We start from the raw sequence: 15,846 nt of genomic DNA on the forward strand, positions 1-15,846 counted from the left end.
CCGAGGTGAAGTTGGGGTTGCTCAGAGGATCGTGGGAAAATGAGAGGGAGGACCGTGTTCAGAAACTAATGTTGTCCCTACAAATCGTCCATTTCATCCGGTGAAAGTTGTGATCGTGAGTGGATGGGGAAGGAGAGAGGTCCTTTGGACACGTCTCTGCGCAGAAAAAAAAAATCTTGTACTGTTACGAAAGATTTCTTTGGAAACCAGTTGCCAAAAAATATTTTCTAATACTGCATTAAATATGTTGTAAATTTGTACAACACACGGCTATGGTTACTTTAAATAAAAGAAAAAAACATTTTTCAGATAATACTGAGTATTTATTAGGAAAATTGGCGCATAATTTTATATTTTATTTTGATGTTTTATTCAAGAATTATTTATTTAAACCATGGGAAAATTAATAGCATATTTAATTAATATGTTTTTTTATGCTCTTAATGTGCGTAGTTAATACTGGCAAGTTATTCAGGGAACGATTTACAAATAACTTTAACTCTGGAGGTACTGGGATAACGTAAGGCATAAATGTCCGGGTAAGAATCCGAACCCAATACTAATACGAAAACTATTTTGTAGTTATAAAGTTGTTTTCATGTAAATATAAAAATTTACAAATATCTGTAATTTTTCATTAATATTTCTGATTCATTTACAAATAAAATTACTGTGTGGAATGCCAACAATAATTTTTAGTGTAGGAAAACAGGGTTTGTTAAGGATAGCACATTAATTGAATACAGTTTCATTTACTAACGAATTTTTACATTATCAATTAAATTGTAACTTTTAAAATGTATGTCCACAAATTAATCATTTTCATTTAGTCCATAGTTTACTCTCCCCACTGGAGCTCGACTCCACACTGCCTCGCACTACTCACTCGTCCGTCGCACACAGCACAGTCCCGATGCACCAGTCTCCACACACGAGGCCCGACCCTCGTCGCCCGTTATCGCTCGCCAAGGGGTCACTAGCCCGCTTCCACTTCACTGCCTCGCAGGCTGGCGTCGATGTTTCTATACCCCCAGCCCCCTTTTGGAATGGTCTCGCAAGCCTTTGAAGAGTCGCGTCATCAGGGTCGACTTGACACACGAAGCTCCCAGAACAATGGCGTCCTAGATAATAAAAGTACTGATAAATAATAATAATAAGTAGTCAATATTACAAACATGTGTATAAAATTAATTCTTTTATTTAATAAAATAATCTAGAAAATTTAAATTAATAATTCAATTTAATAAATATGCTGAATATTTATTCTAACTTATTAATTTATATTATTTATTAAAAAACTGTAAAAATTTATAATTTTAATGCAAATAAATTATTGTTACGATTTATGTGGCGAAAACTACTGGATTCGTAAAAATTAGCCCAATTAATTACTACAGTTTTATTTGTTACTAATGTCTACACTATAAATTTAATTACCGCACTCGATTAATCTTACACTGGCCATTGAAACATTAACACTCTCCACTGGAGCCAGGCTCGACAGTGGCTCGCTCTTCTGTCCGCTTCCTTCGCACACTCACCCACGCCGCGCCGCAGTGCAGTCCCCAACTATCGCTCGTCGCACCCGACTGGCTCGCCAGGCCTTCACTCGCAGGTATCGCCTCCCGATAGGTCCGGTTTCTTCAGAAAGGGCCACTTGCCCTTTTCACCGCTCGCTGATCGCAAGGGTGTCGCCAGTATCACTTCCCGAGAGGGAGACTTCTCTCTCCCCTACTCTCATAACTCTCCGAACCCTCGGAACTCCTGCGGAAGCCGGAGTTGTCGTCGCTTATATACCCGTGGTGTCCTTCTCGAAGGGACGAGAGAAGCTGTGACGTGTCGCGTCAAATCGGGTACGACCCGACGCCCGAAACACCCAGAACAGAGACGCTTATTCACGTCACTCCTCGCGGTGGCCTCTGTAATCCCGGGATTCCCAGGCCGCTAAAGGTGAAATCCCATTGGCGGGAGGGTGCGCGGGGAGCGTAGGATGGAGGGGGGTAACGACGACCCTTGTAATCCGACCAGGCAGGCGTGGCATGCTTTACGTCAGTGGACGGCGCGTGACGTCAGTGGCCATGGGCCGTTTAGGCACTGACCAAAATCTGTCATTCACTCACATACTTAAATAGACCTAATGTTTTCTAGTGGAATATTTTTTAAATAACACATTTATTTCATTTTCATTTTCTGTTACTAAGAGGGAGAGTCGGTATAATATTGTGATTTTATACAGTTTTAACTAACGTTAAGGTTGGTGGAACATGAAAAATGGATCACTGCACGTAATCGTGTTAGTAATTTAAGAGTTCAACCATTGATGAACTGTCTTTACCTTTACTGTGATTCTCTGGCAGTTAATATGTTAAAATTTATTTTTAATTTATGAAGTTGTAGGTAAACAAATTACTATTTTCCATTGAAGTGTGTAAAATGTATAAAGCTAAATAATAAAAAAACACAAGCCTGCTTACATTTGATTGTTGACAAAATCTTAGGCTTACGTGATGTATTTTGAGGCAAGGAAATTTTTTTTGGGGTGGTTGGCGGGGGGTGGAGGCATTAAGGTTTTTCGCCTAGGGCGCCAATTTACCTTGCACCGGCCCTGCTCCGAACCTGGCGCGCATCGGGGTCTTGTCTCTCGCGTTCGTAACATCATACCCGCGGGAACATAACCTTACTTATACGACTCTTTATCATTTTTCCATAACGCGCCTAAAGAAGTTTAACTTCTAAAAAAACACAAGCACTTTGATGCAACCGCGGTCATTATCATTCACAACAGGTGCGAACAAGGGTCCACGCAGCTAATATGAACGCGTCAAGCTGCCTTATCTTCGCCCTCACCAATGATGTATCTCCCGCGGCGGAGATAACGACTGTGACGATATAGCGAGCAACGCGGTCATGAATCTCTGCGGCGGCAGGAGTGTGTTCCAAACACGCATTCTACCGCGATAAGATACAGTCCCCGGCGCTGATTGGTTAGGCACGGCGGGGAGGTGAGCCCTTCTGGGCACAATACGACAGTAGCGCTCCACGCGGTGCGTTAAGGGGGTAGCAAGCACCCTTAATTATTTTCTTCTAGAAATTCATATTCTTCTCACAATTTAGATTAAATTCTTAGTACAACAACGATTAACTGTTTATCTAATGGCTTTGAGATACTTGAAAGGCAAATTTATATGTTAGCATGAACAAGCACTTACAATCATGTGGTATATAGTTTAGAATTAAACGTTTGTATGAGGCCTTTGTCGTAAAACTCTTTTTAGTTTTGGGATATAATTTGTGAATAGTTAAAAATTTATTTTTCCAAAAAGGGTTGAACCTGAGAATTTCAAAGCTGACATCGTAAAAGATAAGGAGTACTACGAATATACAAACGATTAATTAAAAAATGTATAATATACTGTTTTATGCTTTCAATTTACGTCAGGATTGAAATATAAAATTAAATAACGCTTATTGATTTGATGAAACCATTTGTAAACTATGTATAAGCTATAGTTATATTTTTGGTTGAATTTAAATCACGGACATCAACACAAAATTATAGATGTAAAATATTTAAGGAAACTGCCCTCTCAGGGGTGAATGTAGACGGGTCCTTCAGGATCGTAGATACTCCAAACCACAGGGTAACGTGACTGGGATCGAACCAGAACCACGTCTCGGAACAGGAACTCCGCTATCTCTACGAGCGAGTTTCGCTCGGGGAACAAGATTTTACAAACAGCTGTCTAGCACTCTTTCATAGATATCCCAGCTCTTTACTATAGATACAGTACTTACTGAACATCTGGCTGGTTTACACCTATTTGTATTGGGAGCATTTCTTAAACATTAACATTAACAAAAGAAACGTTTATTCTACACGTCACTCACTGTAAACGCAGTGAGTGAAGCATCATATCTCCCCATATATTTCGAACCGAATCTCCAATAATGATTTCAAACAAACACTTCGTGTCATAAAATAACACGTTTCTTCTTCACAGCCTAGCAAATTGATTTGGAGAACAAAATCTGATTTGTTTTGCACAGAATTTTGTTTAATTATTTTTTGTTATCTGGACTACTTTTGGCACGATTTCCCAAGCTCTTTGTTGTTTCAAAAAAACGACTTCTATCAACGTCAACTGGGACTCGGACCAAAGAAAAAAATATTAGGGCGTACTGCATGCCCTCGTTGAACTTCTAGCCATAATTATAACAAAAACAAATATAGTTAAAACACCTATAAAATGTGCGATTATCACTTTAAAAAAAAAAGGCTACAATTCGCAGGCACAAAGGAAATAGTTTTTATATTGATCACAGCTACGTGTCTATGACCGGCGCACAGGTGCTGCTCCTGAAGAGCGGTGGCCCGCTCTGGTACTCGCTCAATACCACCGGAGGCTGGCATCTGATTGACCTGGCCTCCGCCAGGATGCAGCACCAGCCAGTAGGTACGACCGCGCTGGTGGCCAGATACGATGGCCAATGAACAGGTCTTCGTGATTCCAGGCGAGATAACTATCAAAAGGGTGATAAAATAAGTAGGCCTATTAAGGGGTGCCTCCCATTGCAGGTCACGATCTTATATTTATGTTAATCACGGATCAACTTGTACACATTTTAAATGGTTTAACTTTGACGGAATGAAAAATATATATACAGCGCCTACTTTTCGCATAATCAGATGCAAATTTACATATTTTTTTTCGCTTTTGGGTTGTACAAATAAGGATAATTTAATGGATTGCATAACTGAAACCTTTTAGGTTTGACTCCAATGCTTTTGGCTACTTCATGATATGGTTTGTATTTCTATAGCAAAAAACTCATTTTATGTTTCCTGGTTTTTAAAATCCTCACAAATTTGAGAATTTTTAAATCCCAGGTAAAATTAAATAATATTTTCTGAAATAAATGCTAACCATTTCTTGAAGTAGCCAGTAGCATTGCAGTTAAACCTAAAAAAGTTTAAGTCCGGTTTTCCAGTTGGTTCTCTTTATTTGTAAGGCCCAAAAACGTTAAAAATAGAACTTTGTATGCTAATTATTGAAAAAAAATTGTGATGTCTATATATATTTTTATTTCGTGAAAGTTAAACCATTTTAAAAGTCTACAAGTTGATCTTTAATTACTGTGTTATAAAATCATGACCTGAAATGGGCGGCACCTCCTTAACAAGCTGGCATGCTTAAGACTAGGTATTACTAGGGGCAGGCATTTTACGCGAATAAACCTGAACGCCCATTAGACTGCCACAAGGTACACCCGCACCAGCAGTTTCTTCCTTGTGATTGGCGGCCGTCTGCGAGAAAAGTCGTTGCCTTGATTGACCGAGCCACTCAGGACGCGTTTGCTTCCGAACTGAATTACTGTGATTAATGTTGTAACAGTCGTCGTGTACCTGGAGGAAAGACACCCAATCACGCAACACAGACGATGCTACAGTGTTTTAACTTTCAGCTAGACGAGGAGTTTTTTCGCGAAATATGCATGCCCCTAGGTATTACACATCTAGTTGCTTATTTCGTTTTATTGTGTCTACTATTATTTAGGGCTTATACTGGAAATTTATTCCGCTGCATTTATTGTTAAGTCACAATATTTCTCACAATATATTTGCTAAAATCTGTATTCAAGCTTAAAAATGTCACTCAATTGATAATTATTACCACTTGGGTGACTTTTTTTTTTTTTACTGCTACTAGATAATATTTAGTATACCTGTTTTAAAAATTTGAAGGAAAAAAAACATTAAATTTAGAGCGCTATCATGAGGAGTAGGGGATGAATTTTCCGCTAAAAGATTTCGAGACCAGTTGAGCGTTAAAACACTTTAGCATCGTCTGTGTTTAGTGATTCGTCGAGTTTCTTTCAGTCAGTCTTCCCGTGAAGAAGCAAACGCGTCCTGAATGGCCAGGCAAAAAAAAAAAAAAAAAAAAAAAGCAATGTTTTTGTTTTTTTGCAGACGGCGACCAATCAGAAGGCCGACATGGTTGGCGCGGACATATCTTATTGCGGTCTAAAGAGCGCTCAGGTTTTTTTTTCCGGCCAAAAATACGTGGCCTTAAAGACACGTATGGGAATGTGTTTTTTCGCGAAATAATGTGATCGCTAGAGACCTGCAAAATTCGTGGTTTCGATGGCCTTCAGGATAGACTGCACATACCCCTGTACACTCGGGCAGATAATGCAAGGTCATTGGCTGCCGACTTGTAAGTCGTCTCAGCTGGTTTGTGATTCGATCCTTCTTTGGTTAAGGGTTTATAACTGGTTGAGATTCGTTCAGATGAACAGTAAGCCAATAGCAAAATTATCTAAGAGTATATGTGTTTGAATTCTAGCCTATCACCGAATGAACCCGCGAATTTTGCAGGTCTCTAGTGATCGCTCATTATACTACAACAAGGTATGACGGCGTTAGCGAATTTTCCCTCTTGTAATTGGCGGCCGTCTGCAAGAAAAGCCGTTGTCCTTTTTGGCCGGGCCATTCAGGAAGTGTTTGTTTCCGCACTGGATGGCTGTGGTTGGTGTACCGACAGCGGACGTGTACCTGGAATAAACCCACCCAACCACATCTACACAGACGATGCTAAAACGTTTTAGGACACACAGCTGGTCTGTCAAACCGTTCCGAGGAAAAAACACACGGCGCTTGTTTTTAACTTGTAAGTTGACAGAAAGGACCTGAAATCAGTGGTAATGACTAGAGACCCGGAAAATTCGCGGGTTCATTTCGTGTTATGCTAAAATTCAAATAATCATACCTTAGTGCTGCTTCTGTCATTGGTTCACTGTTAATCTGGAGTAATGAGGGCCAATTAGAGACCCTCACTCATAGAAGTGTCGAATCACAGGCCAGCCAGTCGAGACGACTTACAAGTCAGCAGCCAATGAACAGTTGGCATTTGCCAGAGTGTGTAGAGGATATTGAAGTCTATCCTGGAGGTCATTGAACCCGCGAATTTTCCGGGTCTCTAGTAATGAGTAGAGTCCCGGAAATTTAGCGGATTCCTCTGGCCTCAGGATAGAATTCAAAGTTATATGTGTGCTCGACCCATGTTTACTTTCCCATTGGTTGGTTTCTTAGCGAGAACATTTTTATCCTTGTTCTTTGGCACTACCTGGTTCGCTTACTTCTCTCCTAGCTGGACATCGTTGGCTCACGGTCGTAGAGGGGCGTGGCCAGATAACTGCGGTCCAATCATGAACACAGTGCGACAGTGTGGAGGTTTGCATTCTAGCTTGCGACTAAATGAATGCGCGAAAATTCCGCGGCTCTAGTAATGAGTAATGACAAGGAGATGAAATGACCAGTTCATGCGCTGGTGAAGGCAGGGTAGGCGCAGCCAGTGCACTCGGTGCGCTACAAGTAGTATCGGAACAGCCGGTGACGTACCTGCTACTCCCCGGACCGCCACGCCATGGCGACCGCCGCCAGCCGCTCGAAGCCCGCACGACGCCCGCCGCGAGCCCGCGACTGATAACACCCACCGCCGCGGCGCGTGTATCACACTCCCCCCTCCCCCTCCTCCTACCTGCCCTGGTTCGGGGCGGACAATGGCGCGATTGTGCTCCCCCCTTCCCCCTGCCGCCCGCGCCCAGGTGCGAGGGGAACCCGGCGCGCCGGCCGCCCCGACAACTTCCGTCCTCTGACCTCACTCGCCTCACTCGCCCGACCATCCCAGCCAACACCGCGCCAGAGGTCAGCGAGTGATCACTAGAGACCTGTAAAATTCGCGATTCCAAATCCCTTCTCACACAGCTCCTTGCATGCAAGCTCTCGTGCAATTATTGCACGCAATCTCTCATTCACACAGCGCAAATTCCCCATGCAATAAACATGCGATCTGTTTTGTTCCCGCCACATTTCTGTACAAATGGATAATCAAAGGCACAAGGCACTTTGTGCACTGGCAATGATGGAAATGTTATCTGATGAAGCACGATCGCAGATTTCTGAACTTGTTGTTTACATCTTCTGTGGTCGTGTTTACACGTAATTCCGACACAGACGTGGCCACAGCTTGTATTGCTTTCTCACGCAAATGTTTGTTATGGTAATTTGGCGATTTTGTGTTGTACAGAACTGGATATTTTTGATATTCATCCAAGAGCCGCAAAACACACTCGGGTGTCCATTCCATGTTTGTAAAGTGCTTGTTTTTGTTTATATTTACAACTACGCGCGTAAATTTACTACAGAGAACGACCAATCACAGTGGTTGTTCTGCGCAACTTGCATCATAATATAGAGTATGATCTATTCTCAGATATTGCGCCGTAGCTTGCATCGCGTGTGAAATTCCGAGAATTTTTTGTGTGAGCTGCAATGCAATACTAGCAGATTGCATGGAAATTGCGTGCATATTGCGTCGTGTAAATCCAGCTTAAAGGATAGACTCCATGAACCTCTATGCACTCGTGCAAATTACATCTGCTGATTGGTTACCAACTCGTAACACCTGTTGACTGGAATGATCGTAATTCGCCAATTCTTCTGTTAAAGATTTTTCATTGGCCCAGAGTCCTTCAGATAAACTGTGGTGTGGCCCAATCACTGAAGCAAAAGAATGTCAAAAGTATTTGGACTCTAACCTATCGCGAAATGAATCCGCGAATTTTACAGGTCTATAATGATCACTTCTGGACCACACGTTGTCGAGCTGGCGCTGATAAAGTATACAGCGTGTCCCATAATGCAAAACCAAGCCGAGGATTGTTGACAGGCCAGTAAATTGCGGTTTCCAATAGAATAAAACACGTAAAGTGTTTTGTATGAGTTATACGTAGGCATGTTATATATAAAAAAAATTCAAGCCCTAACTGCACCCAAATCATTAGATACTGAGATCGACTCCCAAAATCATAGTTTTTAATCTCGCCAAGATTATTAGATTTTTAAATTGGGCTCTGAAAATCCGGAGTTTTACCCTGAAAATACTTATTAATCTTTAAAACTTTTTGAAATTTGTGTCGCAGAGTATTTTTCTAAAGAGAGTTAAGTAACGATCACCAGGGTCGTCGAGGGACTCAAAGGGCCCGGAGGAAAAAAAATATTTATCAGGCTCCCTTTCCATTTATTAAAACCCCACAAATGAAAAAAAATCTAAAGTCTTTCAAGTACCGTGGCCATAACTGTAGAAGTTATATGCGCGTATTTCACAACATGTAAGATTCCCAATGAAAAAGACACATAATTCTGCTTTACTCTCAGGGAAATTTGAGACACAGCTGGCCTAGGTCACGGGCATTATGCCCCGCCTCCCCTTCATAGAAGTCGCGAGTGGATAGGATTTACTCTACGTTTTTCAGGAGCGTATGATGAGCAGCTTGGGAACTTCACCGCTGCAGTGCGCTGCCGTAACACTCTGTATAGTCTTAGGTTGTTTTTTACACGTTAGAGCGCAGCACTGTCGCCCGCTGTCATTCCCCCGCACCCCCACCCAACATTCACTGAAGCTCAAGGTCGTTCAACGGGAGTTTGTGCGTCACAAAACTGTAGGAATGAGAGTTGGGGTAGAGGGTGGGTGGAGGACAATGCATGTTTGAGGGAGGGTGGAGGACAACGCATGTTTGAGGGAGGGTGGGGAAGGGGTGTTTGAAGAGTTCGACACTTGTCCGCTAGGGACCACCACAAGTCGATGCCCTAGAGATGGTGGCGATTGCGGCGATGAATTAACCAACTACCTCAAACCGTATTAGAAATTTTAACCTGGGCTGGCGACTTCTATACAGTATTATTCAAAGTTATGGCTCTGACGAACATGGCTACACTTGAACTGCTACTCAAGTCTTCCAGTTGCACCAATTATGCTTATCAAACACAAACCATTTATAGCTTAACGAAGCTCCAACAAAGGTCTGCCTGAATTATGCATGAAAGAGGAGTTTAAATCACTCTGCAGTTAGTTGTTTGCAGTATAATGCGACAACGAACAAAAGAGCGTTCTCAGATTTTCCTCTGCGTATCCACAGACTTCCCCTACCACGGAGGGAAAGGAGGAGTGGCAAACCAACCCGTCACGCCTGAGCCCGTATTACACGAACACCAACGGCGTACTTATGCATTTCATTTCATCATTTCACCACAGGGGTCGTCCATTAATCACGTGATGTTTTCTTAGCAAATTTTTAACCCCCCCTCCCCCTAGTGATTTGTGGTGAGGTTTCAGATTAACCCCCCCCCCCCCCCCCAATAAATCTCGTGTATTCTTTTGGTACGAAATATTTTTAAAAATTTCAGAATATTATCTTTAAATATAGGTATGATCTAATTTAATTCTGGAAATTTAAGCACAGTGATAAAAATGTAAAGACACACATTAAGGTTGCAGGTTTATTCTCACTGGCATAAAAATAATAAAGGAAAGGCTTATATGTGATTTACGCATGTATTCGGCGCCAAAATCACAGTCTTACTGGCGACTGGCAAACCGAGCCGGGTGGTTCATGTTGCGGCGGGCGGGGATATTGTTGCCTGGCTACGGCGAGTCAAGGTCACGCGTCGCTTATCGGTTTAGTAGAAATTGCACGAAAAAATAAATACACGTGATATCTCTCTACAACCCCCCTCCCACCTTGTGATATTTCGTGATTTTTCCCTCCCCCCTCCCCCCCCCCCTTTGCGAGCCTCACGTGATTAATGGACGATCCCACAGTGGCAACTAAATTGCGCCTCAGAATTTTTAATCAGATTTCCAGGTTAAAGTCTACGTCCCTCATGGCATATCATTATTGTTATTGTTTTTCCCATTTTGATGTTTAATTTTATGATGGTGTTTTGATTGAAGATTCATGAATCGACTCGTAGTTTAAATCACAAACATTTAAAACTTTATATATATATATATATATAAATTAAAGGCTCATTCAAATGCATAGATTCACCGAGTCTAATTTATTGCGTAGGAAGTTAAAAATTATATTTGCGGAAAGATTATACCGAAGTGGTTTAGAATCAATTTAAAATGTAAGTACTGCTTCAAAACATTGAAACAGGCATAGAAAATACCACTTCGTAGACAAGGAAAAGAAGCTAGCCAACAATTAACATACTCACCTATTCCGAATCACAAAAACTGCTTTCCTCACTGTCTGTATCGCTTGCAGTGTCCGTGTCACTTGATCATCCGACATTTATTATTATTATTTTATCAATTTCAATGTCAATTCTCCTGTCACTGTTAACATAGTCCACTTCAATATTTTTCACATGCTTGCAACACACTTTCCATTTGTCCACAGTATAGCTGCTGAACAATTCCTCACCCAATTTTCTTTTATCATCTAGCGATGAAGAGATTCCTTCCCGAATTTTGTTTTTGATGTCTGCCCATACCAGCTCAATCGTATTCAAATCAGCATGGTATGGAGGCAGGCGAATGACATCATGGCAACACTCCGTGATTAACGAATCTATTTTAAATTGTTTCTTTTCTGGTCCACTTTTTACTAAAAGCAGAAGACTCGCTTTGGTCATTGTTAAAGAGAATGAAATATTGGTTTTTTGCTAGCCAGTTTTGGATGTCTTGTTTTAAGGATGATGCTGTAGGTTTTTGTTTAGATGTGCATTATGATAACGCGTTGTCCAGAACTACAACACATTTTTCAGGTAAATTTGGCAGTAATTTACTTTTCACCCACATTGAATAGTTTTCAAAATTCATAACGTCGTGGTAGTCTCCAGATTTTTGTTTGACTTAAAAATAAGTAAAGTATTCGGAACAAAGCCTTCTTCTCCACCCGCATGAACAATAATTAATCTTGGACCTTTCCCAATGGATTCTGTGACGCCTCTTTCCGTATCTGACTGCCAACAAGAACTTACGCTGTGTGTAGCATGAACATAAGTTTCGTCAACATAAACTACGGTTCTGCCAGCCTCACGTAACTTACGCATTTGTTCAAGATAGCGCCCTCTCCAAGCACCTATTTCTGGCTTTTCAATCAAAATATTTCTCTTCGATTGACACTTTTTCCAGCGAAACCATAACCTATTCAACAACTTTCGCAAGTATTCCCTGCTACAGATCAAAACGTTGTCTTCTTGCAAAGCCTTAGTAAACTTATTTAATGTTGGAACCAATTTCCTTACTGTATAAAACTCGTGAATTTTTCTCCGCACGGCACCACATGTAAAATCGTCTACTTCGATTATTTTCCTATGCTCTGTTTTCTTACCCGTCGGTGTCAAAAAAGCTAAACTGGTTTTGCTCTTTAATTTCGCTTTACCTTCTGCTAGAATTCGTCTAACTGTTGATACTGAGACACCTGTTGCAGCACTTGTTGTTTCAGCGACATTGTACGTCAATTTATACAACTGTTTTTGTTTACTGAGATGTGTTGCAACATTGTAAACAATCTCACGAGCTTGTCCCCGCACTGGCGTGCCAGATTTAATACGTGATTTAAATCCCGACGTAGAAGCCATTACGTAGATCGGTTCGTGTAATACGGACTGCGAGACAGCCGAGCGCGAAGGTGTTATCAGCCAGACAGCGGCTCCATTACTAACCCCCTCCACTTCCTGACGCGCTCATCATGTGATCGTCTGCTGGCAGTGAGATCTGCGCAGGTTCTTTTCCTTGTTGTCGCACTATAGTAGGTTATGTAGTTTTCATCTACCATCATAAAAAAAACCAAGCATGATTCCACTTGACTACTGCACCATGCTTACTCATGAACAAGTTGAAGTTCTTTGAGTGGACAAAATAAAATCCTCGGTAAACTCATATAACACTCCTCCATTTGCTAACTGACCTTAATAACATTTAAGTGATAATTTATTTCACCTCAAGACATGTGTTCACTGATTATTATGGTATTACTTTTACTATACTCGTTCAAGACAAGCAATACAGACATAAGAAAAATTATTATTTCCTTCGAAAAACAAATGTTCACATATTTGGTTGTTTTTGTTTACAGGCCTTAACTATGGATGACACGAACTTGCCTAAAATACGTTCGAATTACGGGAATGAAGTAACGGACATCTTGAACGTTCGGAAAACAAACTCCTTCACAGGTATGGACACCACAATTTAAAAAAGAAGAAATTCTATGCCAGTCACAAAATACACCGCAAGATGAAAATACTGATAGGTGGTTGTGAAATTGTTTTCGTACAGGCTTTAAGGGGATAAGGACTCGCCATCTTTTAAAATTTCCAATATTTTGATCCTGCTTGCAATGAAGTTTCTGTATTAAATGTTTTGACAGAAATATTGTACCAGACTCACAAAAAAATATACCAATTTAAAGCTTACGAAATATTCAACCACTTTTATTTAAGTGATTTTCACGTCGGCCGCTTCAAATTCATGTTATATATAATTTAATTCCTCGTAAATTTGAATAAAATCCTTTTTCCAATTATTATTGAATATAGTCTATATTTAGTGAAACATATTGAAATGTATTTCAATTTTATCATGTAGTTTGTAGTTAATTAATGTATGTTTTACTGAAGGTCAACTGTAATAACGTTTACGGAATGCAATATTGTGGAGCGTTCAAAAATCTATTATTTGGACTCAACTGCACGTTTTCGGTGTGACCCACAAGGGTTGCGGAGGTAAACTATTCACTTGCTACCAGAAGACTTTGAAATTTCTACAGCACTAAATTTCAGTTTGGGTCAAATTTTCCAGAGACACTAATAAACGTCGATTTCGTGCTCTTGCGGCTGTAGCACTGTCGCAGTACTTACACAACACTGCTACGCTCGGAACGTTTGGGCGATGCAGTCAATTATTACTCTAGCCTCTTGAAAAATATGTCACTTCAAATATTAATAAATATGCAACAACTTTTGTAATTTTTTTACGCCAGACCCTTTATTTTTATTTGAATCTGGTTTTTATATCCTTGACTGAGATAAAGTCGGTTTACGGACGATAGCTTAACGTGACAACGTCATAACTAAACATTGATGAAATGATTGCATACTTTTTAGAATAAAATTGAATAATTTTTATTTTAATAATAGAAGAATAAATACTTGAAATTATACTAGTAATCAGATTTTTAAAATGCAAGAATAATTAACCTTTATTGCCGAAATTGTGGTTGTAATAAGCAATGAAAACCACATTAACTTTTCACTTCACTTTATAAACAGTCGACGAAACAGTTCACGTGTAGATGACTTGTAATTAATTTTAAAAACTGGCGTTCAGCTATAAAGTTCAAATATAATTATGAACAAGTTTTCATATAAATAAACTATAATCAAATATCTGTCATGAATTATATGAATCACCATAATTTTTTAGTCAATGTATTAGCGTAACGGGACACAGCGTAACGGAACAATGTGCGTAACGGGACACTTTTCGTGTGTGCAGCCGGCGTTCATCGATTTATTAGACGTTGTCACGTCAAAAAACTTATTTCATTACTTAATCGATTTATAAATTACCTTTAGTATGAAAAATTCGGAATATTTTTCAAAATGATTGTACGTATGTGATAGCGTTTATAGGTTATGTCGGTAGGTTAATGGAGAGTGCGTAAACGGGAAGAATTTAAAAATGGACCGCTGTATGTCGCTGTCGGTGAAACGCACAATGTCTACAGCGATATGTTCCCGAGGGGTTGTGGAGTGTATGGGGTGTGTTGTGTGTCCCAGACGGAACAGGAGCAGAGTGTCCACAGTTAGTACTTTCCTGCTAGATCTAGTACTTTATAAGTTTTTTTAGTGGTCTAGTACATTTACGCTCAGATCTAGTACTTTTTTTCTTTAATATAACAATATTACAGTAACACCAATATGTTTTATTATTAAGCGTAATTATTTTTAAAAATTATGGAATTTATGTTTGTGTAGTGTGGTATGATATGCAATGCCATAATAACTTCCTAAATTTTTAAAACGATAAAAAATTATAATTTAGTACTTTTTTTTCAAATCTAGTACTTTTTTCTCGCCTAAGTTGGTACTAAATATTTTTTTTTTCCCTTGTGGACACCCTGAGCAGGAGTGATGGCGGAGCTGAGGGCCCCGCCCGAAGACCCGGCCCGGGCGCCGCGCTACCACTCGTGGCCCGGCGGCGCCTCCCCGGACCCCGCCCCCCTGCCCCTGCGGGGCACCGCGGGCATCGTGACCCGCCAGCGACCCCTGCTGGAGGAGCAGCTGATCCCGCCCGAGGCGCTGTGCCACCGCGGCCTCACGCACGCCGTCGACGAGATCGCGCGCGAGTGGAAGAAGGACTGCCGCACGTGGCTGTGGAAGACCAGGGCGCACAAGTGCTAGCCTTCCCCGACCCTTCATCTCGTCGAGTGTCTAGACAGTGTGAAATCAAATGTAATAAATGCATCAAACGTTTTGTTATATATATATATTTAATACTGAATATAAGAAACAAATCGCCAACTTTGGCTTTGCATTAAGAAAAACGCTTGTTCAATTTTTGCATCAAACAATAACCTATTTTAAAATTTTCGAAGGTTTTGAGTATAAAAGAAATAAAACTGTTAAATAATAAAGCACAGTGATTTAGATTTGTTGTACCTCACACGACATAGCGAATTTTACTTTCCCAGGAATTAATTAAAAAAATTAATAAATTTAAGCTTGATCCTTTTTTGAGGCATACCTCTCAGTGGTTTTTATATGATGAAACAAATATTCACGTGCTAAAACAAAATATTTTGTTGTCCTAACCAAATTTTACGCTTAGCGAAATCGATTTTGTACACACAACAAAACATACATCACTAAAGTCTTTCCTAAAATAAAATATTTGTTTAAATATCTTTATATATATATTTCTTGTGTGCGTGTGTATGTAACTGAACTCCTCCTAGACGGCTGGACCGATTTTGATGAAATTTTGTGTG

At 40.3% G+C, this 15,846-nt stretch overlaps 1 protein-coding gene across 2 annotated transcripts in view; it reads right to left on the reverse strand.

Annotated features, from left to right (window-relative positions):
• LOC134541800 (advillin-like) overlaps positions 1–7,488 on the reverse strand; it is a 95,049-nt gene extending 87,561 nt beyond the window's left edge. Inside the window, exon 1 of one of the 2 annotated variants that reach the window (XM_063385490.1) lies at positions 7,400–7,488. The gene's annotated coding sequence lies outside the window, so the exon portion shown is untranslated. The remainder of the gene's footprint in view (positions 1–7,399) is intronic. The other variant, XM_063385491.1, reaches the window with a different exon arrangement.
• Between the last annotated feature and the right edge of the window lie 8,358 nt (positions 7,489–15,846).

This window comes from Bacillus rossius (assembly GCF_032445375.1).
Source record: "Bacillus rossius redtenbacheri isolate Brsri chromosome 4 unlocalized genomic scaffold, Brsri_v3 Brsri_v3_scf4_2, whole genome shotgun sequence".
NCBI classification, from domain to species: domain Eukaryota; kingdom Metazoa; phylum Arthropoda; class Insecta; order Phasmatodea; family Bacillidae; genus Bacillus; species Bacillus rossius.